Below are 24,318 nucleotides of genomic sequence, written 5' to 3'. Positions count from 1 at the left end.
AAAATAACATCTGGTTGTCCCAGAAGTGAACTGGGCCTTTAAGCCTCACCCCACAAGGGTTAATATTTGCCTAGAACCTGTGGTACATGTACTTGAGCCCCATCTGGTGGTTGGATTGATTGATTGTTGAATTTAATAGAAGTTTGCATAGGAAAAGGTACAGTTTCATGACAGTACAGTTTGTAGGTACAAGGTCAAGGGAATCACTGCACTAGACAGGTTTGGAAGGGCCCATTTTGTTGTGCATCCACCAGTTTGTAGGGCCTGTGTAGTTCCGAAAATGTCCAGGTCCATAAGACATGGACATTTGAAAGGTGACATTTTTGGTACCTACCAAAAGGTGACATTTTGGTTATTTAGCTGTGCAGCGTAAGATGGTGTGCAGGTCATATGAACACTGCATGTTTTTAAAGATGTACAGTAGATATGAATATGATTTAATTTGTTTGCTGTGTTTACTCTAATTATCTTATTTACTTAAGTACTTTCTATGTTTTTGGTCTTGCATATTTATAGGATTTGACTTATTCGTTTGCTGTGTGTATTTAGTTTGGAGGCCCCAGTAGGCCCTTAAAGGACCAGTTCACCTCTGGGACAACCAGATCTTATTTTATTGTTGTTTGGAACACAGATCAACACAATCCTGAGTTATTTTTTGTGTTCAATCTGTGTTTGGAGATATTTTAGTATTTCAACATGTAATAGTGATGCATTTTGCATCAGATGCATATGACGCAAAATAGGGTTAGGGTTAGGGTTAACCCTTTAACTTAATTTAATTGACTCTAAAATACAAACCTCTCACACTGGTGCCACCATCTGGCCGATTTTTTAAAAACACATTTTTGGACACTGCTCTATAACCCTAAAATCACGCCAAGCAGTACACAGTATCTTTACAGTCATTTCATCAACATGGATCTTTCCCATTTCCTATATTACCTCCTGATTGCCTACTTTTGCCTTCCAAAGTTTGCGTATGGTCGCTTATCCTCCGATTCAGGGAGTCTTACTTGTTCTATAGTTTACTGAGACGCTACGCTGTCTATGCATTCTATAGTCCTATAATTTACTGAGGCGCTACACTGTTTCTCTGCATTTTATGATACTATTTTATACTGAGACGCTATGCTGTCTCTGCGTTCTATGATCCTATAGTTTACTGAGACACTATGCTAACATAGGGTTAGGGTAACTAACACTAAACCCTGAGACACTAACTAACTAACACTAACCCTAACCCCAAACCCCCCCTACCAGCCACAACCCCACCTGCAGGAAGTCTACCATAACCCCAGCCCTAAACCTAACCCTAGCCCCTAGCCCTAAACCTTAAGCCCATAGAACTATACCCAACCCTAACCCCAACCCTAAACCTTAGGCCCATGGAACTGTGCCCAGCTCTAACCCTAAACCTTAGGCCCATGGAACCATGCCTAATCTTAACCCTAAACCCTAGGGAAATGGAGTTACACCGTGGTATCGTATATGCAAGTATATTTTCGAGATACTGACTTGTGGTTGCATTATGTATACAAAGTGTTCTCTCATTCCCTATCTCTCCCCAAACAAAGATGGACAAACCCAGCCCCTTAGGAAAATGGAGTTGCACCATGGTATCGTATATGCAAGTGCATCTTCGAGGTGCTGATTTGTACTTGCATTATGTATACAAAGTCTTCTCTGGCTCCCTTTCTCCCCCCAGGCAACATTCACCTCACCATTCCTCCCATCAGGAACCTAGCCACAACTCCAAACCTAACCCCAGCCCCTAGCCCTAAACCTTAAGCCCATAGAACTATACCCAACCCTAACCCCAACCCTAAACCTTAGGCCCATGGAACTGTGCCCAACCCCAGCCCTAACCCTAAACCTTAGGCCCATGGAACCATGCCTAATCTTAACCCTAAACCCTAGGGAAATGGAGTTACACCGTGGTATCGTATATGCAAGTATATTTTCGAGATACTGACTTGTGGTTGCATTATGTATACAAAGTGTTCTCTCATTCCCTATCTCTCCCCAAACAAAGATGGACAAACCCAGCCCCTTAGGAAAATGGAGTTGCACCATGGTATCGTATATGCAAGTGCATCTTCGAGGTGCTGATTTGTACTTGCATTATGTATACAAAGTCTTCTCTGGCTCCCTTTCTCCCCCCAGGCAACATTCACCTCACCATTCCTCCCATCAGGAACCTAGCCACAACTCCAAACCTAACCCCAGCCCCTGACCCTAGAACACCATTTAGTTGCACGAAAACCACTTCTGGAAGAAAGAAAATGCAGCCCCAGTGGTGAAGGAAGTGCAAATGGGAGTGCTATTACATCCTCCATCCTAGGGCCTGGCCAGACTTATAATGAGATCTGAGCCTATTCCGTTCGATATGGAAAAACTGGGGGATATACTTAACTTTAACCTAACCCTAACCCTGAGACACTAATTGTCTCTGCATTCTATGATCCTTTGTCATCAGACATGTCAGACTGTCTCTCTCACAAAATATTCATAGGTTAAGGCTATGTAACCCCAAACAGTCCATGTTTTCACTTAGGAACGTGTGTGACCCCAAAGAATCTAAAACGGAAAGCAGATGGTGGTATTAACTACAGGGTTTATTACAAACTTGTGGGTGGTGTTATTTGACTTGTTTCAGAGTTCTTCACCTTAATTGGTTTACCTTAGCCCCACACCCTCTTCTGATTGGCCGAAACTTTATTTGGCTATAACTCGCCAATCGTTTGTTGTACAAACTTGTGGGTGGTGTCATTTGAGTTTTTTCAGAGTCGTTCAGCTTAATTGGTTTACCTTAGCCCCGTCCCCTCTTATGATTTCCCGTAACCCTTTTTGGCTATAAGACTTCAACAGGTGGTGTCATTTGCCTTGTTTCGGAGTCCTTCAGCTTAATTGGTTTAACTTAGCACTGTCCCCTCTTCTGATTAGCCGAAGCTTTACTTGACTATCGTCAATTGTTTGTCGTACAAACTTGTGGGTGGCGTCATTCGTGTTGTTTCAGAGTTCTTCACCTTAATTGGTTTACCTTAGCCCTGCCCCCTCTTATGATTTGCCGTAACCCTATTGGCAATAATTTTTCAACTTTTTGTCGTACAGACGTGTTGGTGGTGTCATTTGACTTGTTTGAGTCGTTCAGCTTAACTCATTTCCTGCCATTTTGAATGTGTCGTCTTTGGGATTTCCCTAGCAAATTCTCCATAGATTTTAAAGTAAATTATAGTGCACGGATCATGCATGCCCATGCGCAAATCATGCACCATGTGTGTAAACGTTTTTCAGCTTTCAAACTAAAAAATCTGATTGGAAATCCGTTCAGGCATTCATGAGATAGCAGCCATTATGTTTTACATGTTATGTAACCAAAGAGGGCTGCCATGATTGGAAGATGGAGTTGTATGGGGGTGAAACAAGCAAAATCGCGATTGCAATCATGTTTACTAGATGGGGTCAAAAATGCTTTTGGGTGGTGTCATTTGACTTGTTTCAGAGTCCTTCACTTTAATTGGTTTACCTTTGATCGCCCCCTCTTCAAATTGGGCGAATTGTTTTTGGCTATAACTCATCAACTGTTTGTCGTACAGACTTGGTGGTGGTGTCATTTGACTTGTTTCAGAGTCCTTCAGCTTAATTGGTTTAACTTAGTCCCGACCCCTCTTCTGATTGGCCGAAACTTTTTTTGGCCTTATCTCGTCAGTTTGTCGTACAGACTTGTGGGTGGTGTCATTTGACTTGTTTCAGAGTTCTTCAGCTCAATTGGTTTAACTAACCCCGCCCCCTCTTCTGATTGTCCGAAACTTTATTTGGCCTTCTCGTCAGTTTGTCGTTCATACTTTTGGGTGGTGTCATTTGATTTGTTTCAGAGTCCTTCAGCCTAATTGGTTTACCTTAGCCCTGCCCCCTCTTCTGATTGGGTTAGGGTTAGGGTTAGGGGTTAGGGTTAGGGTAACCCTAACCCCAATTGTCTGAAACTATATTTGGCTATAACTCATCTTTTGTCGTACAAACTTGTGGGTGGTGTCATTTGACTTGTTTCAGAGTTCCTCAGCTTAATTGGTGTAACTTAGCCTCAGCATATTTGCAGAAACTTTATTTGGCTTTAACTCGTCAAAAGTTTGTTGTACAGACTTGTGGGTGGTGTCACATTTGACTTATCTCGGAGTCCTCCAGCTTAATTGGTTTAACTTAGCCTTGTCCCCTATTCTGATTTGCCGAAACTTTACTTACTTACACTAACTCATCAACCGTTTGTCGTACAAACTTGTGGGTGGTGTCATTTGAGTCCTTCAGCTTAATTGGTTTATCTTAGCCCCGCCCCCTCTCCTGATTGGCCAAAACATTATTTGGCTATAACTCGTCAACCGCTTGTCGTACAGACTTGTGGGTGGTGTCATTTGACTTGTTTCAGAGTCGCTCATCTTATTTGGTTTACCTTAGCCCCGCCACATCTTCTGATTGGCTGAACCTTTATTTGGCCAAAACTCTTCAAACGTTTGTCGTACAGACTTGTAAGTGGTTTCATTTGACTGTGTTCAGAGTCCTTCAGCTTAATTGGTTTTACTTAGCGCCGCCCATCTTCTGATAACTCTTCAACCGTTGGGTTGTGTCCTCTGCTGATTGGCCGAAACTTTATTTGGCTTGATCTTGTCAACCGTTTGTCTTACAGACTCGTGGGTGGTGTCATTTGACTTGTTTCAGAGTGCTTAAGCCTAATTGGTTTAACTTAGCCCTGCCCCCTCTTCTGATTGTCCGAAACTTTATTTGGTTATAACTCATCTTTTGTTGTACAAACTTGTGGGTGGAGTCATTTGACTTGTTTCAGAGTTCTTCAGCTTAATTGGTGTAACTTAGCCCCTCCCCCTCAGCTGATTTGCCGAAACTTAATTTGGCTTTATCTCGTCAAACGTTTGTCGTAAAGACTTGTGGGTGGTGTCATTTGACTTATTTCGGAGTAGTCCAGCTTAATTGGTTTAACTTAGCCCTGTCCCCTATTCTGTTTTGAGTCCTTCAGCTTAATGGGGTATCTTAGCCCCGACCTCTCTTCTGAATCACCGAGCCCCGACCCCTGTTCTGATAGGCCAAAACTTAATTTGGCTTTATGTGGTCAACCGTTTGTCTTACACTTATGGGTGGTGTCATTTGACTTGTTTCAGAGTCCTTCGTTGTAATTGGTTTACCTTAGCCCCGTCCCCTTTTCTGATTGGCCGAAACTTTCTTTGGCTTTATCTCGTCAAACGTTTGTCGTACAGACTTGTGGGTGGTGTCATTTGATTTTTTCAGAGTCCTTCAGCTTAACTGGTTTAACTTAGCCCTGTCGCCTCTTCTGATAAGCCGGAACTTGACTAACTCGTCAACCGTTTGTCGTACAAATGTGTGGGTGTTGTCTTGACTTGTTTCAGAGTTTTTCACCTTAATTCGTTTAAAAAATCCCCGCTCCCTCTTCTGAGTGGCCGACATTGGCTATAACTCGTCAACCGTTTGTCGTACAAACTTGTGGGTGGTGTCATTTGACTTGTTTCAGAGTTCTTCACCTTAATTGCTATACCTTGGCCCTGCCCCTCTTCTGATTGGCCAAAACTTATTTGGTTTTATCTCGTCAACTGTTTGTCGTACATGGGTGGTGTCATATGACTTGTTTCAGAGTCCTTCGCTGTAATTGGTTTACCTTAGCCCTGTCCCCTCAACCGTTTTTCGTACACATTTGTGGGTAGTTTAATTACATTTCTTCAGCTTAATTCAGCTCCGCCCCTCTTCGGAATCAGCAAAACTTTTTTGGCTTTATCTCGTCAACCGTTCGTCGTATAGACTTGTGGGTGATGTCATTTGACTTGTTTCAGAGTCTTTCACTATAATTAGTTTACCTTAGCCCCGCCCCTTCTTCAAATTGGCAACCTTTATTTGGGTATAACTCGTCAACCGTTTGTCGTACAGACTAGTGCTGGTTTCTATCGGCTAGGGTTTCTATCGGCTAGGGTTTCTATCGGCTAGGGTTTCTATCGGCTAGGGTTTCTATCGGCTAGGGTTTCTATCGGCTAGGGTTTCTATCGGCTAGGGTTTCTATCGGCTAGGGTTTCTATCGGCTAGGGTTTCTATCGGCTAGGGTTTCTATCGGCTAGGGTTTCTATCGGCTAGGGTTTCTATCGGCTAGGGTTTCTATCGGCTAGGGTTTCTATCGGCTAGGGTTTCTATCGGCTAGGGTTTCTATCGGCTAGGGTTTCTATCGGCTAGGGTTTCTATCGGCTAGGGTTTCTATCGGCTAGGGTTTCTATCGGCTAGGGTTTCTATCGGCTAGGGTTTCTATCGGCTAGGGTTTCTATCGGCTAGGGTTTCTATCGGCTAGGGTTTCTATCGGCTAGGGTTTCTATCGGCTAGGGTTTCTATCGGCTAGGGTTTCTATCGGCTAGGGTTTCTATCGGCTAGGGTTTCTATCGGCTAGGGTTTCTATCGGCTAGGGTTTCTATCGGCTAGGGTTTCTATCGGCTAGGGTTTCTATCGGCTAGGGTTTCTATCGGCTAGGGTTTCTATCGGCTAGGGTTTCTATCGGCTAGGGTTTCTATCGGCTAGGGTTTCTATCGGCTAGGGTTTCTATCGGCTAGGGTTTCTATCGGCTAGGGTTTCTATCGGCTAGGGTTTCTATCGGCTAGGGTTTCTATCGGCTAGGGTTTCTATCGGCTAGGGTTTCTATCGGCTAGGGTTTCTATCGGCTAGGGTTTCTATCGGCTAGGGTTTCTATCGGCTAGGGTTTCTATCGGCTAGGGTTTCTATCGGCTAGGGTTTCTATCGGCTAGGGTTTCTATCGGCTAGGGTTTCTATCGGCTAGGGTTTCTATCGGCTAGGGTTTCTATCGGCTAGGGTTTCTATCGGCTAGGGTTTCTATCGGCTAGGGTTTCTATCGGCTAGGGTTTCTATCGGCTAGGGTTTCTATCGGCTAGGGTTTCTATCGGCTAGGGTTTCTATCGGCTAGGGTTTCTATCGGCTAGGGTTTCTATCGGCTAGGGTTTCTATCGGCTAGGGTTTCTATCGGCTAGGGTTTCTATCGGCTAGGGTTTCTATCGGCTAGGGTTTCTATCGGCTAGGGTTTCTATCGGCTAGGGTTTCTATCGGCTAGGGTTTCTATCGGCTAGGGTTTCTATCGGCTAGGGTTTCTATCGGCTAGGGTTTCTATCGGCTAGGGTTTCTATCGGCTAGGGTTTCTATCGGCTAGGGTTTCTATCGGCTAGGGTTTCTATCGGCTAGGGTTTCTATCGGCTAGGGTTTCTATCGGCTAGGGTTTCTATCGGCTAGGGTTTCTATCGGCTAGGGTTTCTATCGGCTAGGGTTTCTATCGGCTAGGGTTTCTATCGGCTAGGGTTTCTATCGGCTAGGGTTTCTATCGGCTAGGGTTTCTATCGGCTAGGGTTTCTATCGGCTAGGGTTTCTATCGGCTAGGGTTTCTATCGGCTAGGGTTTCTATCGGCTAGGGTTTCTATCGGCTAGGGTTTCTATCGGCTAGGGTTTCTATCGGCTAGGGTTTCTATCGGCTAGGGTTTCTATCGGCTAGGGTTTCTATCGGCTAGGGTTTCTATCGGCTAGGGTTTCTATCGGCTAGGGTTTCTATCGGCTAGGGTTTCTATCGGCTAGGGTTTCTATCGGCTAGGGTTTCTATCGGCTAGGGTTTCTATCGGCTAGGGTTTCTATCGGCTAGGGTTTCTATCGGCTAGGGTTTCTATCGGCTAGGGTTTCTATCGGCTAGGGTTTCTATCGGCTAGGGTTTCTATCGGCTAGGGTTTCTATCGGCTAGGGTTTCTATCGGCTAGGGTTTCTATCGGCTAGGGTTTCTATCGGCTAGGGTTTCTATCGGCTAGGGTTTCTATCGGCTAGGGTTTCTATCGGCTAGGGTTTCTATCGGCTAGGGTTTCTATCGGCTAGGGTTTCTATCGGCTAGGGTTTCTATCGGCTAGGGTTTCTATCGGCTAGGGTTTCTATCGGCTAGGGTTTCTATCGGCTAGGGTTTCTATCGGCTAGGGTTTCTATCGGCTAGGGTTTCTATCGGCTAGGGTTTCTATCGGCTAGGGTTTCTATCGGCTAGGGTTTCTATCGGCTAGGGTTTCTATCGGCTAGGGTTTCTATCGGCTAGGGTTTCTATCGGCTAGGGTTTCTATCGGCTAGGGTTTCTATCGGCTAGGGTTTCTATCGGCTAGGGTTTCTATCGGCTAGGGTTTCTATCGGCTAGGGTTTCTATCGGCTAGGGTTTCTATCGGCTAGGGTTTCTATCGGCTAGGGTTTCTATCGGCTAGGGTTTCTATCGGCTAGGGTTTCTATCGGCTAGGGTTTCTATCGGCTAGGGTTTCTATCGGCTAGGGTTTCTATCGGCTAGGGTTTCTATCGGCTAGGGTTTCTATCGGCTAGGGTTTCTATCGGCTAGGGTTTCTATCGGCTAGGGTTTCTATCGGCTAGGGTTTCTATCGGCTAGGGTTTCTATCGGCTAGGGTTTCTATCGGCTAGGGTTTCTATCGGCTAGGGTTTCTATCGGCTAGGGTTTCTATCGGCTAGGGTTTCTATCGGCTAGGGTTTCTATCGGCTAGGGTTTCTATCGGCTAGGGTTTCTATCGGCTAGGGTTTCTATCGGCTAGGGTTTCTATCGGCTAGGGTTTCTATCGGCTAGGGTTTCTATCGGCTAGGGTTTCTATCGGCTAGGGTTTCTATCGGCTAGGGTTTCTATCGGCTAGGGTTTCTATCGGCTAGGGTTTCTATCGGCTAGGGTTTCTATCGGCTAGGGTTTCTATCGGCTAGGGTTTCTATCGGCTAGGGTTTCTATCGGCTAGGGTTTCTATCGGCTAGGGTTTCTATCGGCTAGGGTTTCTATCGGCTAGGGTTTCTATCGGCTAGGGTTTCTATCGGCTAGGGTTTCTATCGGCTAGGGTTTCTATCGGCTAGGGTTTCTATCGGCTAGGGTTTCTATCGGCTAGGGTTTCTATCGGCTAGGGTTTCTATCGGCTAGGGTTTCTATCGGCTAGGGTTTCTATCGGCTAGGGTTTCTATCGGCTAGGGTTTCTATCGGCTAGGGTTTCTATCGGCTAGGGTTTCTATCGGCTAGGGTTTCTATCGGCTAGGGTTTCTATCGGCTAGGGTTTCTATCGGCTAGGGTTTCTATCGGCTAGGGTTTCTATCGGCTAGGGTTTCTATCGGCTAGGGTTTCTATCGGCTAGGGTTTCTATCGGCTAGGGTTTCTATCGGCTAGGGTTTCTATCGGCTAGGGTTTCTATCGGCTAGGGTTTCTATCGGCTAGGGTTTCTATCGGCTAGGGTTTCTATCGGCTAGGGTTTCTATCGGCTAGGGTTTCTATCGGCTAGGGTTTCTATCGGCTAGGGTTTCTATCGGCTAGGGTTTCTATCGGCTAGGGTTTCTATCGGCTAGGGTTTCTATCGGCTAGGGTTTCTATCGGCTAGGGTTTCTATCGGCTAGGGTTTCTATCGGCTAGGGTTTCTATCGGCTAGGGTTTCTATCGGCTAGGGTTTCTATCGGCTAGGGTTTCTATCGGCTAGGGTTTCTATCGGCTAGGGTTTCTATCGGCTAGGGTTTCTATCGGCTAGGGTTTCTATCGGCTAGGGTTTCTATCGGCTAGGGTTTCTATCGGCTAGGGTTTCTATCGGCTAGGGTTTCTATCGGCTAGGGTTTCTATCGGCTAGGGTTTCTATCGGCTAGGGTTTCTATCGGCTAGGGTTTCTATCGGCTAGGGTTTCTATCGGCTAGGGTTTCTATCGGCTAGGGTTTCTATCGGCTAGGGTTTCTATCGGCTAGGGTTTCTATCGGCTAGGGTTTCTATCGGCTAGGGTTTCTATCGGCTAGGGTTTCTATCGGCTAGGGTTTCTATCGGCTAGGGTTTCTATCGGCTAGGGTTTCTATCGGCTAGGGTTTCTATCGGCTAGGGTTTCTATCGGCTAGGGTTTCTATCGGCTAGGGTTTCTATCGGCTAGGGTTTCTATCGGCTAGGGTTTCTATCGGCTAGGGTTTCTATCGGCTAGGGTTTCTATCGGCTAGGGTTTCTATCGGCTAGGGTTTCTATCGGCTAGGGTTTCTATCGGCTAGGGTTTCTATCGGCTAGGGTTTCTATCGGCTAGGGTTTCTATCGGCTAGGGTTTCTATCGGCTAGGGTTTCTATCGGCTAGGGTTTCTATCGGCTAGGGTTTCTATCGGCTAGGGTTTCTATCGGCTAGGGTTTCTATCGGCTAGGGTTTCTATCGGCTAGGGTTTCTATCGGCTAGGGTTTCTATCGGCTAGGGTTTCTATCGGCTAGGGTTTCTATCGGCTAGGGTTTCTATCGGCTAGGGTTTCTATCGGCTAGGGTTTCTATCGGCTAGGGTTTCTATCGGCTAGGGTTTCTATCGGCTAGGGTTTCTATCGGCTAGGGTTTCTATCGGCTAGGGTTTCTATCGGCTAGGGTTTCTATCGGCTAGGGTTTCTATCGGCTAGGGTTTCTATCGGCTAGGGTTTCTATCGGCTAGGGTTTCTATCGGCTAGGGTTTCTATCGGCTAGGGTTTCTATCGGCTAGGGTTTCTATCGGCTAGGGTTTCTATCGGCTAGGGTTTCTATCGGCTAGGGTTTCTATCGGCTAGGGTTTCTATCGGCTAGGGTTTCTATCGGCTAGGGTTTCTATCGGCTAGGGTTTCTATCGGCTAGGGTTTCTATCGGCTAGGGTTTCTATCGGCTAGGGTTTCTATCGGCTAGGGTTTCTATCGGCTAGGGTTTCTATCGGCTAGGGTTTCTATCGGCTAGGGTTTCTATCGGCTAGGGTTTCTATCGGCTAGGGTTTCTATCGGCTAGGGTTTCTATCGGCTAGGGTTTCTATCGGCTAGGGTTTCTATCGGCTAGGGTTTCTATCGGCTAGGGTTTCTATCGGCTAGGGTTTCTATCGGCTAGGGTTTCTATCGGCTAGGGTTTCTATCGGCTAGGGTTTCTATCGGCTAGGGTTTCTATCGGCTAGGGTTTCTATCGGCTAGGGTTTCTATCGGCTAGGGTTTCTATCGGCTAGGGTTTCTATCGGCTAGGGTTTCTATCGGCTAGGGTTTCTATCGGCTAGGGTTTCTATCGGCTAGGGTTTCTATCGGCTAGGGTTTCTATCGGCTAGGGTTTCTATCGGCTAGGGTTTCTATCGGCTAGGGTTTCTATCGGCTAGGGTTTCTATCGGCTAGGGTTTCTATCGGCTAGGGTTTCTATCGGCTAGGGTTTCTATCGGCTAGGGTTTCTATCGGCTAGGGTTTCTATCGGCTAGGGTTTCTATCGGCTAGGGTTTCTATCGGCTAGGGTTTCTATCGGCTAGGGTTTCTATCGGCTAGGGTTTCTATCGGCTAGGGTTTCTATCGGCTAGGGTTTCTATCGGCTAGGGTTTCTATCGGCTAGGGTTTCTATCGGCTAGGGTTTCTATCGGCTAGGGTTTCTATCGGCTAGGGTTTCTATCGGCTAGGGTTTCTATCGGCTAGGGTTTCTATCGGCTAGGGTTTCTATCGGCTAGGGTTTCTATCGGCTAGGGTTTCTATCGGCTAGGGTTTCTATCGGCTAGGGTTTCTATCGGCTAGGGTTTCTATCGGCTAGGGTTTCTATCGGCTAGGGTTTCTATCGGCTAGGGTTTCTATCGGCTAGGGTTTCTATCGGCTAGGGTTTCTATCGGCTAGGGTTTCTATCGGCTAGGGTTTCTATCGGCTAGGGTTTCTATCGGCTAGGGTTTCTATCGGCTAGGGTTTCTATCGGCTAGGGTTTCTATCGGCTAGGGTTTCTATCGGCTAGGGTTTCTATCGGCTAGGGTTTCTATCGGCTAGGGTTTCTATCGGCTAGGGTTTCTATCGGCTAGGGTTTCTATCGGCTAGGGTTTCTATCGGCTAGGGTTTCTATCGGCTAGGGTTTCTATCGGCTAGGGTTTCTATCGGCTAGGGTTTCTATCGGCTAGGGTTTCTATCGGCTAGGGTTTCTATCGGCTAGGGTTTCTATCGGCTAGGGTTTCTATCGGCTAGGGTTTCTATCGGCTAGGGTTTCTATCGGCTAGGGTTTCTATCGGCTAGGGTTTCTATCGGCTAGGGTTTCTATCGGCTAGGGTTTCTATCGGCTAGGGTTTCTATCGGCTAGGGTTTCTATCGGCTAGGGTTTCTATCGGCTAGGGTTTCTATCGGCTAGGGTTTCTATCGGCTAGGGTTTCTATCGGCTAGGGTTTCTATCGGCTAGGGTTTCTATCGGCTAGGGTTTCTATCGGCTAGGGTTTCTATCGGCTAGGGTTTCTATCGGCTAGGGTTTCTATCGGCTAGGGTTTCTATCGGCTAGGGTTTCTATCGGCTAGGGTTTCTATCGGCTAGGGTTTCTATCGGCTAGGGTTTCTATCGGCTAGGGTTTCTATCGGCTAGGGTTTCTATCGGCTAGGGTTTCTATCGGCTAGGGTTTCTATCGGCTAGGGTTTCTATCGGCTAGGGTTTCTATCGGCTAGGGTTTCTATCGGCTAGGGTTTCTATCGGCTAGGGTTTCTATCGGCTAGGGTTTCTATCGGCTAGGGTTTCTATCGGCTAGGGTTTCTATCGGCTAGGGTTTCTATCGGCTAGGGTTTCTATCGGCTAGGGTTTCTATCGGCTAGGGTTTCTATCGGCTAGGGTTTCTATCGGCTAGGGTTTCTATCGGCTAGGGTTTCTATCGGCTAGGGTTTCTATCGGCTAGGGTTTCTATCGGCTAGGGTTTCTATCGGCTAGGGTTTCTATCGGCTAGGGTTTCTATCGGCTAGGGTTTCTATCGGCTAGGGTTTCTATCGGCTAGGGTTTCTATCGGCTAGGGTTTCTATCGGCTAGGGTTTCTATCGGCTAGGGTTTCTATCGGCTAGGGTTTCTATCGGCTAGGGTTTCTATCGGCTAGGGTTTCTATCGGCTAGGGTTTCTATCGGCTAGGGTTTCTATCGGCTAGGGTTTCTATCGGCTAGGGTTTCTATCGGCTAGGGTTTCTATCGGCTAGGGTTTCTATCGGCTAGGGTTTCTATCGGCTAGGGTTTCTATCGGCTAGGGTTTCTATCGGCTAGGGTTTCTATCGGCTAGGGTTTCTATCGGCTAGGGTTTCTATCGGCTAGGGTTTCTATCGGCTAGGGTTTCTATCGGCTAGGGTTTCTATCGGCTAGGGTTTCTATCGGCTAGGGTTTCTATCGGCTAGGGTTTCTATCGGCTAGGGTTTCTATCGGCTAGGGTTTCTATCGGCTAGGGTTTCTATCGGCTAGGGTTTCTATCGGCTAGGGTTTCTATCGGCTAGGGTTTCTATCGGCTAGGGTTTCTATCGGCTAGGGTTTCTATCGGCTAGGGTTTCTATCGGCTAGGGTTTCTATCGGCTAGGGTTTCTATCGGCTAGGGTTTCTATCGGCTAGGGTTTCTATCGGCTAGGGTTTCTATCGGCTAGGGTTTCTATCGGCTAGGGTTTCTATCGGCTAGGGTTTCTATCGGCTAGGGTTTCTATCGGCTAGGGTTTCTATCGGCTAGGGTTTCTATCGGCTAGGGTTTCTATCGGCTAGGGTTTCTATCGGCTAGGGTTTCTATCGGCTAGGGTTTCTATCGGCTAGGGTTTCTATCGGCTAGGGTTTCTATCGGCTAGGGTTTCTATCGGCTAGGGTTTCTATCGGCTAGGGTTTCTATCGGCTAGGGTTTCTATCGGCTAGGGTTTCTATCGGCTAGGGTTTCTATCGGCTAGGGTTTCTATCGGCTAGGGTTTCTATCGGCTAGGGTTTCTATCGGCTAGGGTTTCTATCGGCTAGGGTTTCTATCGGCTAGGGTTTCTATCGGCTAGGGTTTCTATCGGCTAGGGTTTCTATCGGCTAGGGTTTCTATCGGCTAGGGTTTCTATCGGCTAGGGTTTCTATCGGCTAGGGTTTCTATCGGCTAGGGTTTCTATCGGCTAGGGTTTCTATCGGCTAGGGTTTCTATCGGCTAGGGTTTCTATCGGCTAGGGTTTCTATCGGCTAGGGTTTCTATCGGCTAGGGTTTCTATCGGCTAGGGTTTCTATCGGCTAGGGTTTCTATCGGCTAGGGTTTCTATCGGCTAGGGTTTCTATCGGCTAGGGTTTCTATCGGCTAGGGTTTCTATCGGCTAGGGTTTCTATCGGCTAGGGTTTCTATCGGCTAGGGTTTCTATCGGCTAGGGTTTCTATCGGCTAGGGTTTCTATCGGCTAGGGTTTCTATCGGCTAGGGTTTCTATCGGCTAGGGTTTCTATCGGCTAGGGTTTCTATCGGCTAGGGTTTCTATCGGCTAGGGTTTCTATCGGCTAGGGTTTCTATCGGCTAGGGTTTCTATCGGCTAGGGTTTCTATCGGCTAGGGTTTCTATCGGCTAGGGTTTCTATCGGCTAGGGTTTCTATCGGCTAGGGTTTCTATCGGCTAGGGTTTCTATCGGCTAGGGTTTCTATCGGCTAGGGTTTCTATCGGCTAGGGTTTCTATCGGCTAGGGTTTCTATCGGCTAGGGTTTCTATCGGCTAGGGTTTCTATCGGCTAGGGTTTCTATCGGCTAGGGTTTCTATCGGCTAGGGTTTCTATCGGCTAGGGTTTCTATCGGCTAGGGTTTCTATCGGCTAGGGTTTCTATCGGCTAGGGTTTCTATCGGCTAGGGTTTCTATCGGCTAGGGTTTCTATCGGCTAGGGTTTCTATCGGCTAGGGTTTCTATCGGCTAGGGTTTCTATCGGCTAGGGTTTCTATCGGCTAGGGTTTCTATCGGCTAGGGTTTCTATCGGCTAGGGTTTCTATCGGCTAGGGTTTCTATCGGCTAGGGTTTCTATCGGCTAGGGTTTCTATCGGCTAGGGTTTCTATCGGCTAGGGTTTCTATCGGCTAGGGTTTCTATCGGCTAGGGTTTCTATCGGCTAGGGTTTCTATCGGCTAGGGTTTCTATCGGCTAGGGTTTCTATCGGCTAGGGTTTCTATCGGCTAGGGTTTCTATCGGCTAGGGTTTCTATCGGCTAGGGTTTCTATCGGCTAGGGTTTCTATCGGCTAGGGTTTCTATCGGCTAGGGTTTCTATCGGCTAGGGTTTCTATCGGCTAGGGTTTCTATCGGCTAGGGTTTCTATCGGCTAGGGTTTCTATCGGCTAGGGTTTCTATCGGCTAGGGTTTCTATCGGCTAGGGTTTCTATCGGCTAGGGTTTCTATCGGCTAGGGTTTCTATCGGCTAGGGTTTCTATCGGCTAGGGTTTCTATCGGCTAGGGTTTCTATCGGCTAGGGTTTCTATCGGCTAGGGTTTCTATCGGCTAGGGTTTCTATCGGCTAGGGTTTCTATCGGCTAGGGTTTCTATCGGCTAGGGTTTCTATCGGCTAGGGTTTCTATCGGCTAGGGTTTCTATCGGCTAGGGTTTCTATCGGCTAGGGTTTCTATCGGCTAGGGTTTCTATCGGCTAGGGTTTCTATCGGCTAGGGTTTCTATCGGCTAGGGTTTCTATCGGCTAGGGTTTCTATCGGCTAGGGTTTCTATCGGCTAGGGTTTCTATCGGCTAGGGTTTCTATCGGCTAGGGTTTCTATCGGCTAGGGTTTCTATCGGCTAGGGTTTCTATCGGCTAGGGTTTCTATCGGCTAGGGTTTCTATCGGCTAGGGTTTCTATCGGCTAGGGTTTCTATCGGCTAGGGTTTCTATCGGCTAGGGTTTCTATCGGCTAGGGTTTCTATCGGCTAGGGTTTCTATCGGCTAGGGTTTCTATCGGCTAGGGTTTCTATCGGCTAGGGTTTCTATCGGCTAGGGTTTCTATCGGCTAGGGTTTCTATCGGCTAGGGTTTCTATCGGCTAGGGTTTCTATCGGCTAGGGTTTCTATCGGCTAGGGTTTCTATCGGCTAGGGTTTCTATCGGCTAGGGTTTCTATCGGCTAGGGTTTCTATCGGCTAGGGTTTCTATCGGCTAGGGTTTCTATCGGCTAGGGTTTCTATCGGCTAGGGTTTCTATCGGCTAGGGTTTCTATCGGCTAGGGTTTCTATCGGCTAGGGTTTCTATCGGCTAGGGTTTCTATCGGCTAGGGTTTCTATCGGCTAGGGTTTCTATCGGCTAGGGTTTCTATCGGCTAGGGTTTCTATCGGCTAGGGTTTCTATCGGCTAGGGTTTCTATCGGCTAGGGTTTCTATCGGCTAGGGTTTCTATCGGCTAGGGTTTCTATCGGCTAGGGTTTCTATCGGCTAGGGTTTCTATCGGCTAGGGTTTCTATCGGCTAGGGTTTCTATCGGCTAGGGTTTCTATCGGCTAGGGTTTCTATCGGCTAGGGTTTCTATCGGCTAGGGTTTCTATCGGCTAGGGTTTCTATCGGCTAGGGTTTCTATCGGCTAGGGTTTCTATCGGCTAGGGTTTCTATCGGCTAGGGTTTCTATCGGCTAGGGTTTCTATCGGCTAGGGTTTCTATCGGCTAGGGTTTCTATCGGCTAGGGTTTCTATCGGCTAGGGTTTCTATCGGCTAGGGTTTCTATCGGCTAGGGTTTCTATCGGCTAGGGTTTCTATCGGCTAGGGTTTCTATCGGCTAGGGTTTCTATCGGCTAGGGTTTCTATCGGCTAGGGTTTCTATCGGCTAGGGTTTCTATCGGCTAGGGTTTCTATCGGCTAGGGTTTCTATCGGCTAGGGTTTCTATCGGCTAGGGTTTCTATCGGCTAGGGTTTCTATCGGCTAGGGTTTCTATCGGCTAGGGTTTCTATCGGCTAGGGTTTCTATCGGCTAGGGTTTCTATCGGCTAGGGTTTCTATCGGCTAGGGTTTCTATCGGCTAGGGTTTCTATCGGCTAGGGTTTCTATCGGCTAGGGTTTCTATCGGCTAGGGTTTCTATCGGCTAGGGTTTCTATCGGCTAGGGTTTCTATCGGCTAGGGTTTCTATCGGCTAGGGTTTCTATCGGCTAGGGTTTCTATCGGCTAGGGTTTCTATCGGCTAGGGTTTCTATCGGCTAGGGTTTCTATCGGCTAGGGTTTCTATCGGCTAGGGTTTCTATCGGCTAGGGTTTCTATCGGCTAGGGTTTCTATCGGCTAGGGTTTCTATCGGCTAGGGTTTCTATCGGCTAGGGTTTCTATCGGCTAGGGTTTCTATCGGCTAGGGTTTCTATCGGCTAGGGTTTCTATCGGCTAGGGTTTCTATCGGCTAGGGTTTCTATCGGCTAGGGTTTCTATCGGCTAGGGTTTCTATCGGCTAGGGTTTCTATCGGCTAGGGTTTCTATCGGCTAGGGTTTCTATCGGCTAGGGTTTCTATCGGCTAGGGTTTCTATCGGCTAGGGTTTCTATCGGCTAGGGTTTCTATCGGCTAGGGTTTCTATCGGCTAGGGTTTCTATCGGCTAGGGTTTCTATCGGCTAGGGTTTCTATCGGCTAGGGTTTCTATCGGCTAGGGTTTCTATCGGCTAGGGTTTCTATCGGCTAGGGTTTCTATCGGCTAGGGTTTCTATCGGCTAGGGTTTCTATCGGCTAGGGTTTCTATCGGCTAGGGTTTCTATCGGCTAGGGTTTCTATCGGCTAGGGTTTCTATCGGCTAGGGTTTCTATCGGCTAGGGTTTCTATCGGCTAGGGTTTCTATCGGCTAGGGTTTCTATCGGCTAGGGTTTCTATCGGCTAGGGTTTCTATCGGCTAGGGTTTCTATCGGCTAGGGTTTCTATCGGCTAGGGTTTCTATCGGCTAGGGTTTCTATCGGCTAGGGTTTCTATCGGCTAGGGTTTCTATCGGCTAGGGTTTCTATCGGCTAGGGTTTCTATCGGCTAGGGTTTCTATCGGCTAGGGTTTCTATCGGCTAGGGTTTCTATCGGCTAGGGTTTCTATCGGCTAGGGTTTCTATCGGCTAGGGTTTCTATCGGCTAGGGTTTCTATCGGCTAGGGTTTCTATCGGCTAGGGTTTCTATCGGCTAGGGTTTCTATCGGCTAGGGTTTCTATCGGCTAGGGTTTCTATCGGCTAGGGTTTCTATCGGCTAGGGTTTCTATCGGCTAGGGTTTCTATCGGCTAGGGTTTCTATCGGCTAGGGTTTCTATCGGCTAGGGTTTCTATCGGCTAGGGTTTCTATCGGCTAGGGTTTCTATCGGCTAGGGTTTCTATCGGCTAGGGTTTCTATCGGCTAGGGTTTCTATCGGCTAGGGTTTCTATCGGCTAGGGTTTCTATCGGCTAGGGTTTCTATCGGCTAGGGTTTCTATCGGCTAGGGTTTCTATCGGCTAGGGTTTCTATCGGCTAGGGTTTCTATCGGCTAGGGTTTCTATCGGCTAGGGTTTCTATCGGCTAGGGTTTCTATCGGCTAGGGTTTCTATCGGCTAGGGTTTCTATCGGCTAGGGTTTCTATCGGCTAGGGTTTCTATCGGCTAGGGTTTCTATCGGCTAGGGTTTCTATCGGCTAGGGTTTCTATCGGCTAGGGTTTCTATCGGCTAGGGTTTCTATCGGCTAGGGTTTCTATCGGCTAGGGTTTCTATCGGCTAGGGTTTCTATCGGCTAGGGTTTCTATCGGCTAGGGTTTCTATCGGCTAGGGTTTCTATCGGCTAGGGTTTCTATCGGCTAGGGTTTCTATCGGCTAGGGTTTCTATCGGCTAGGGTTTCTATCGGCTAGGGTTTCTATCGGCTAGGGTTTCTATCGGCTAGGGTTTCTATCGGCTAGGGTTTCTATCGGCTAGGGTTTCTATCGGCTAGGGTTTCTATCGGCTAGGGTTTCTATCGGCTAGGGTTTCTATCGGCTAGGGTTTCTATCGGCTAGGGTTTCTATCGGCTAGGGTTTCTATCGGCTAGGGTTTCTATCGGCTAGGGTTTCTATCGGCTAGGGTTTCTATCGGCTAGGGTTTCTATCGGCTAGGGTTTCTATCGGCTAGGGTTTCTATCGGCTAGGGTTTCTATCGGCTAGGGTTTCTATCGGCTAGGGTTTCTATCGGCTAGGGTTTCTATCGGCTAGGGTTTCTATCGGCTAGGGTTTCTATCGGTCTATCGGCTAGGGTTTCTATCGGCTAGGGTTTCTATCGGCTAGGGTTTCTATCGGCTAGGGTTTCTATCGGCTAGGGTTTCTATCGGCTAGGGTTTCTATCGGCTAGGGTTTCTATCGGCTAGGGTTTCTATCGGCTAGGGTTTCTATCGGCTAGGGTTTCTATCGGCTAGGGTTTCTATCGGCTAGGGTTTCTATCGGCTAGGGTTTCTATCGGCTAGGGTTTCTATCGGCTAGGGTTTCTATCGGCTAGGGTTTCTATCGGCTAGGGTTTCTATCGGCTAGGGTTTCTATCGGCTAGGGTTTCTATCGGCTAGGGTTTCTATCGGCTAGGGTTTCTATCGGCTAGGGTTTCTATCGGCTAGGGTTTCTATCGGCTAGGGTTTCTATCGGCTAGGGTTTCTATCGGCTAGGGTTTCTATCGGCTAGGGTTTCTATCGGCTAGGGTTTCTATCGGCTAGGGTTTCTATCGGCTAGGGTTTCTATCGGCTAGGGTTTCTATCGGCTAGGGTTTCTATCGGCTAGGGTTTCTATCGGCTAGGGTTTCTATCGGCTAGGGTTTCTATCGGCTAGGGTTTCTATCGGCTAGGGTTTCTATCGGCTAGGGTTTCTATCGGCTAGGGTTTCTATCGGCTAGGGTTTCTATCGGCTAGGGTTTCTATCGGCTAGGGTTTCTATCGGCTAGGGTTTCTATCGGCTAGGGTTTCTATCGGCTAGGGTTTCTATCGGCTAGGGTTTCTATCGGCTAGGGTTTCTATCGGCTAGGGTTTCTATCGGCTAGGGTTTCTATCGGCTAGGGTTTCTATCGGCTAGGGTTTCTATCGGCTAGGGTTTCTATCGGCTAGGGTTTCTATCGGCTAGGGTTTCTATCGGCTAGGGTTTCTATCGGCTAGGGTTTCTATCGGCTAGGGTTTCTATCGGCTAGGGTTTCTATCGGCTAGGGTTTCTATCGGCTAGGGTTTCTATCGGCTAGGGTTTCTATCGGCTAGGGTTTCTATCGGCTAGGGTTTCTATCGGCTAGGGTTTCTATCGGCTAGGGTTTCTATCGGCTAGGGTTTCTATCGGCTAGGGTTTCTATCGGCTAGGGTTTCTATCGGCTAGGGTTTCTATCGGCTAGGGTTTCTATCGGCTAGGGTTTCTATCGGCTAGGGTTTCTATCGGCTAGGGTTTCTATCGGCTAGGGTTTCTATCGGCTAGGGTTTCTATCGGCTAGGGTTTCTATCGGCTAGGGTTTCTATCGGCTAGGGTTTCTATCGGCTAGGGTTTCTATCGGCTAGGGTTTCTATCGGCTAGGGTTTCTATCGGCTAGGGTTTCTATCGGCTAGGGTTTCTATCGGCTAGGGTTTCTATCGGCTAGGGTTTCTATCGGCTAGGGTTTCTATCGGCTAGGGTTTCTATCGGCTAGGGTTTCTATCGGCTAGGGTTTCTATCGGCTAGGGTTTCTATCGGCTAGGGTTTCTATCGGCTAGGGTTTCTATCGGCTAGGGTTTCTATCGGCTAGGGTTTCTATCGGCTAGGGTTTCTATCGGCTAGGGTTTCTATCGGCTAGGGTTTCTATCGGCTAGGGTTTCTATCGGCTAGGGTTTCTATCGGCTAGGGTTTCTATCGGCTAGGGTTTCTATCGGCTAGGGTTTCTATCGGCTAGGGTTTCTATCGGCTAGGGTTTCTATCGGCTAGGGTTTCTATCGGCTAGGGTTTCTATCGGCTAGGGTTTCTATCGGCTAGGGTTTCTATCGGCTAGGGTTTCTATCGGCTAGGGTTTCTATCGGCTAGGGTTTCTATCGGCTAGGGTTTCTATCGGCTAGGGTTTCTATCGGCTAGGGTTTCTATCGGCTAGGGTTTCTATCGGCTAGGGTTTCTATCGGCTAGGGTTTCTATCGGCTAGGGTTTCTATCGGCTAGGGTTTCTATCGGCTAGGGTTTCTATCGGCTAGGGTTTCTATCGGCTAGGGTTTCTATCGGCTAGGGTTTCTATCGGCTAGGGTTTCTATCGGCTAGGGTTTCTATCGGCTAGGGTTTCTATCGGCTAGGGTTTCTATCGGCTAGGGTTTCTATCGGCTAGGGTTTCTATCGGCTAGGGTTTCTATCGGCTAGGGTTTCTATCGGCTAGGGTTTCTATCGGCTAGGGTTTCTATCGGCTAGGGTTTCTATCGGCTAGGGTTTCTATCGGCTAGGGTTTCTATCGGCTAGGGTTTCTATCGGCTAGGGTTTCTATCGGCTAGGGTTTCTATCGGCTAGGGTTTCTATCGGCTAGGGTTTCTATCGGCTAGGGTTTCTATCGGCTAGGGTTTCTATCGGCTAGGGTTTCTATCGGCTAGGGTTTCTATCGGCTAGGGTTTCTATCGGCTAGGGTTTCTATCGGCTAGGGTTTCTATCGGCTAGGGTTTCTATCGGCTAGGGTTTCTATCGGCTAGGGTTTCTATCGGCTAGGGTTTCTATCGGCTAGGGTTTCTATCGGCTAGGGTTTCTATCGGCTAGGGTTTCTATCGGCTAGGGTTTCTATCGGCTAGGGTTTCTATCGGCTAGGGTTTCTATCGGCTAGGGTTTCTATCGGCTAGGGTTTCTATCGGCTAGGGTTTCTATCGGCTAGGGTTTCTATCGGCTAGGGTTTCTATCGGCTAGGGTTTCTATCGGCTAGGGTTTCTATCGGCTAGGGTTTCTATCGGCTAGGGTTTCTATCGGCTAGGGTTTCTATCGGCTAGGGTTTCTATCGGCTAGGGTTTCTATCGGCTAGGGTTTCTATCGGCTAGGGTTTCTATCGGCTAGGGTTTCTATCGGCTAGGGTTTCTATCGGCTAGGGTTTCTATCGGCTAGGGTTTCTATCGGCTAGGGTTTCTATCGGCTAGGGTTTCTATCGGCTAGGGTTTCTATCGGCTAGGGTTTCTATCGGCTAGGGTTTCTATCGGCTAGGGTTTCTATCGGCTAGGGTTTCTATCGGCTAGGGTTTCTATCGGCTAGGGTTTCTATCGGCTAGGGTTTCTATCGGCTAGGGTTTCTATCGGCTAGGGTTTCTATCGGCTAGGGTTTCTATCGGCTAGGGTTTCTATCGGCTAGGGTTTCTATCGGCTAGGGTTTCTATCGGCTAGGGTTTCTATCGGCTAGGGTTTCTATCGGCTAGGGTTTCTATCGGCTAGGGTTTCTATCGGCTAGGGTTTCTATCGGCTAGGGTTTCTATCGGCTAGGGTTTCTATCGGCTAGGGTTTCTATCGGCTAGGGTTTCTATCGGCTAGGGTTTCTATCGGCTAGGGTTTCTATCGGCTAGGGTTTCTATCGGCTAGGGTTTCTATCGGCTAGGGTTTCTATCGGCTAGGGTTTCTATCGGCTAGGGTTTCTATCGGCTAGGGTTTCTATCGGCTAGGGTTTCTATCGGCTAGGGTTTCTATCGGCTAGGGTTTCTATCGGCTAGGGTTTCTATCGGCTAGGGTTTCTATCGGCTAGGGTTTCTATCGGCTAGGGTTTCTATCGGCTAGGGTTTCTATCGGCTAGGGTTTCTATCGGCTAGGGTTTCTATCGGCTAGGGTTTCTATCGGCTAGGGTTTCTATCGGCTAGGGTTTCTATCGGCTAGGGTTTCTATCGGCTAGGGTTTCTATCGGCTAGGGTTTCTATCGGCTAGGGTTTCTATCGGCTAGGGTTTCTATCGGCTAGGGTTTCTATCGGCTAGGGTTTCTATCGGCTAGGGTTTCTATCGGCTAGGGTTTCTATCGGCTAGGGTTTCTATCGGCTAGGGTTTCTATCGGCTAGGGTTTCTATCGGCTAGGGTTTCTATCGGCTAGGGTTTCTATCGGCTAGGGTTTCTATCGGCTAGGGTTTCTATCGGCTAGGGTTTCTATCGGCTAGGGTTTCTATCGGCTAGGGTTTCTATCGGCTAGGGTTTCTATCGGCTAGGGTTTCTATCGGCTAGGGTTTCTATCGGCTAGGGTTTCTATCGGCTAGGGTTTCTATCGGCTAGGGTTTCTATCGGCTAGGGTTTCTATCGGCTAGGGTTTCTATCGGCTAGGGTTTCTATCGGCTAGGGTTTCTATCGGCTAGGGTTTCTATCGGCTAGGGTTTCTATCGGCTAGGGTTTCTATCGGCTAGGGTTTCTATCGGCTAGGGTTTCTATCGGCTAGGGTTTCTATCGGCTAGGGTTTCTATCGGCTAGGGTTTCTATCGGCTAGGGTTTCTATCGGCTAGGGTTTCTATCGGCTAGGGTTTCTATCGGCTAGGGTTTCTATCGGCTAGGGTTTCTATCGGCTAGGGTTTCTATCGGCTAGGGTTTCTATCGGCTAGGGTTTCTATCGGCTAGGGTTTCTATCGGCTAGGGTTTCTATCGGCTAGGGTTTCTATCGGCTAGGGTTTCTATCGGCTAGGGTTTCTATCGGCTAGGGTTTCTATCGGCTAGGGTTTCTATCGGCTAGGGTTTCTATCGGCTAGGGTTTCTATCGGCTAGGGTTTCTATCGGCTAGGGTTTCTATCGGCTAGGGTTTCTATCGGCTAGGGTTTCTATCGGCTAGGGTTTCTATCGGCTAGGGTTTCTATCGGCTAGGGTTTCTATCGGCTAGGGTTTCTATCGGCTAGGGTTTCTATCGGCTAGGGTTTCTATCGGCTAGGGTTTCTATCGGCTAGGGTTTCTATCGGCTAGGGTTTCTATCGGCTAGGGTTTCTATCGGCTAGGGTTTCTATCGGCTAGGGTTTCTATCGGCTAGGGTTTCTATCGGCTAGGGTTTCTATCGGCTAGGGTTTCTATCGGCTAGGGTTTCTATCGGCTAGGGTTTCTATCGGCTAGGGTTTCTATCGGCTAGGGTTTCTATCGGCTAGGGTTTCTATCGGCTAGGGTTTCTATCGGCTAGGGTTTCTATCGGCTAGGGTTTCTATCGGCTAGGGTTTCTATCGGCTAGGGTTTCTATCGGCTAGGGTTTCTATCGGCTAGGGTTTCTATCGGCTAGGGTTTCTATCGGCTAGGGTTTCTATCGGCTAGGGTTTCTATCGGCTAGGGTTTCTATCGGCTAGGGTTTCTATCGGCTAGGGTTTCTATCGGCTAGGGTTTCTATCGGCTAGGGTTTCTATCGGCTAGGGTTTCTATCGGCTAGGGTTTCTATCGGCTAGGGTTTCTATCGGCTAGGGTTTCTATCGGCTAGGGTTTCTATCGGCTAGGGTTTCTATCGGCTAGGGTTTCTATCGGCTAGGGTTTCTATCGGCTAGGGTTTCTATCGGCTAGGGTTTCTATCGGCTAGGGTTTCTATCGGCTAGGGTTTCTATCGGCTAGGGTTTCTATCGGCTAGGGTTTCTATCGGCTAGGGTTTCTATCGGCTAGGGTTTCTATCGGCTAGGGTTTCTATCGGCTAGGGTTTCTATCGGCTAGGGTTTCTATCGGCTAGGGTTTCTATCGGCTAGGGTTTCTATCGGCTAGGGTTTCTATCGGCTAGGGTTTC

At 48.2% G+C, this 24,318-nt stretch overlaps 1 protein-coding gene across 1 annotated transcript in view; it reads right to left on the bottom strand.

Annotated features, from left to right (window-relative positions):
* LOC308307199 (5'-AMP-activated protein kinase subunit gamma-1-like) overlaps nt 1-24,318 on the bottom strand; it is a gene marked incomplete at both ends in the record, with an annotated part of 238,783 nt that overhangs the window by 187,669 nt on the left and 26,796 nt on the right. The window lies entirely within an intron of this gene.

This window comes from Nannobrachium achirus (genome assembly GCF_963921795.1).
Source record: "Nannobrachium achirus genome assembly, chromosome: 21".
Classification (NCBI taxonomy): domain Eukaryota; kingdom Metazoa; phylum Chordata; class Actinopteri; order Myctophiformes; family Myctophidae; genus Nannobrachium; species Nannobrachium achirus.
This window is presented reverse-complemented; position numbering and strand designations above follow the sequence as displayed.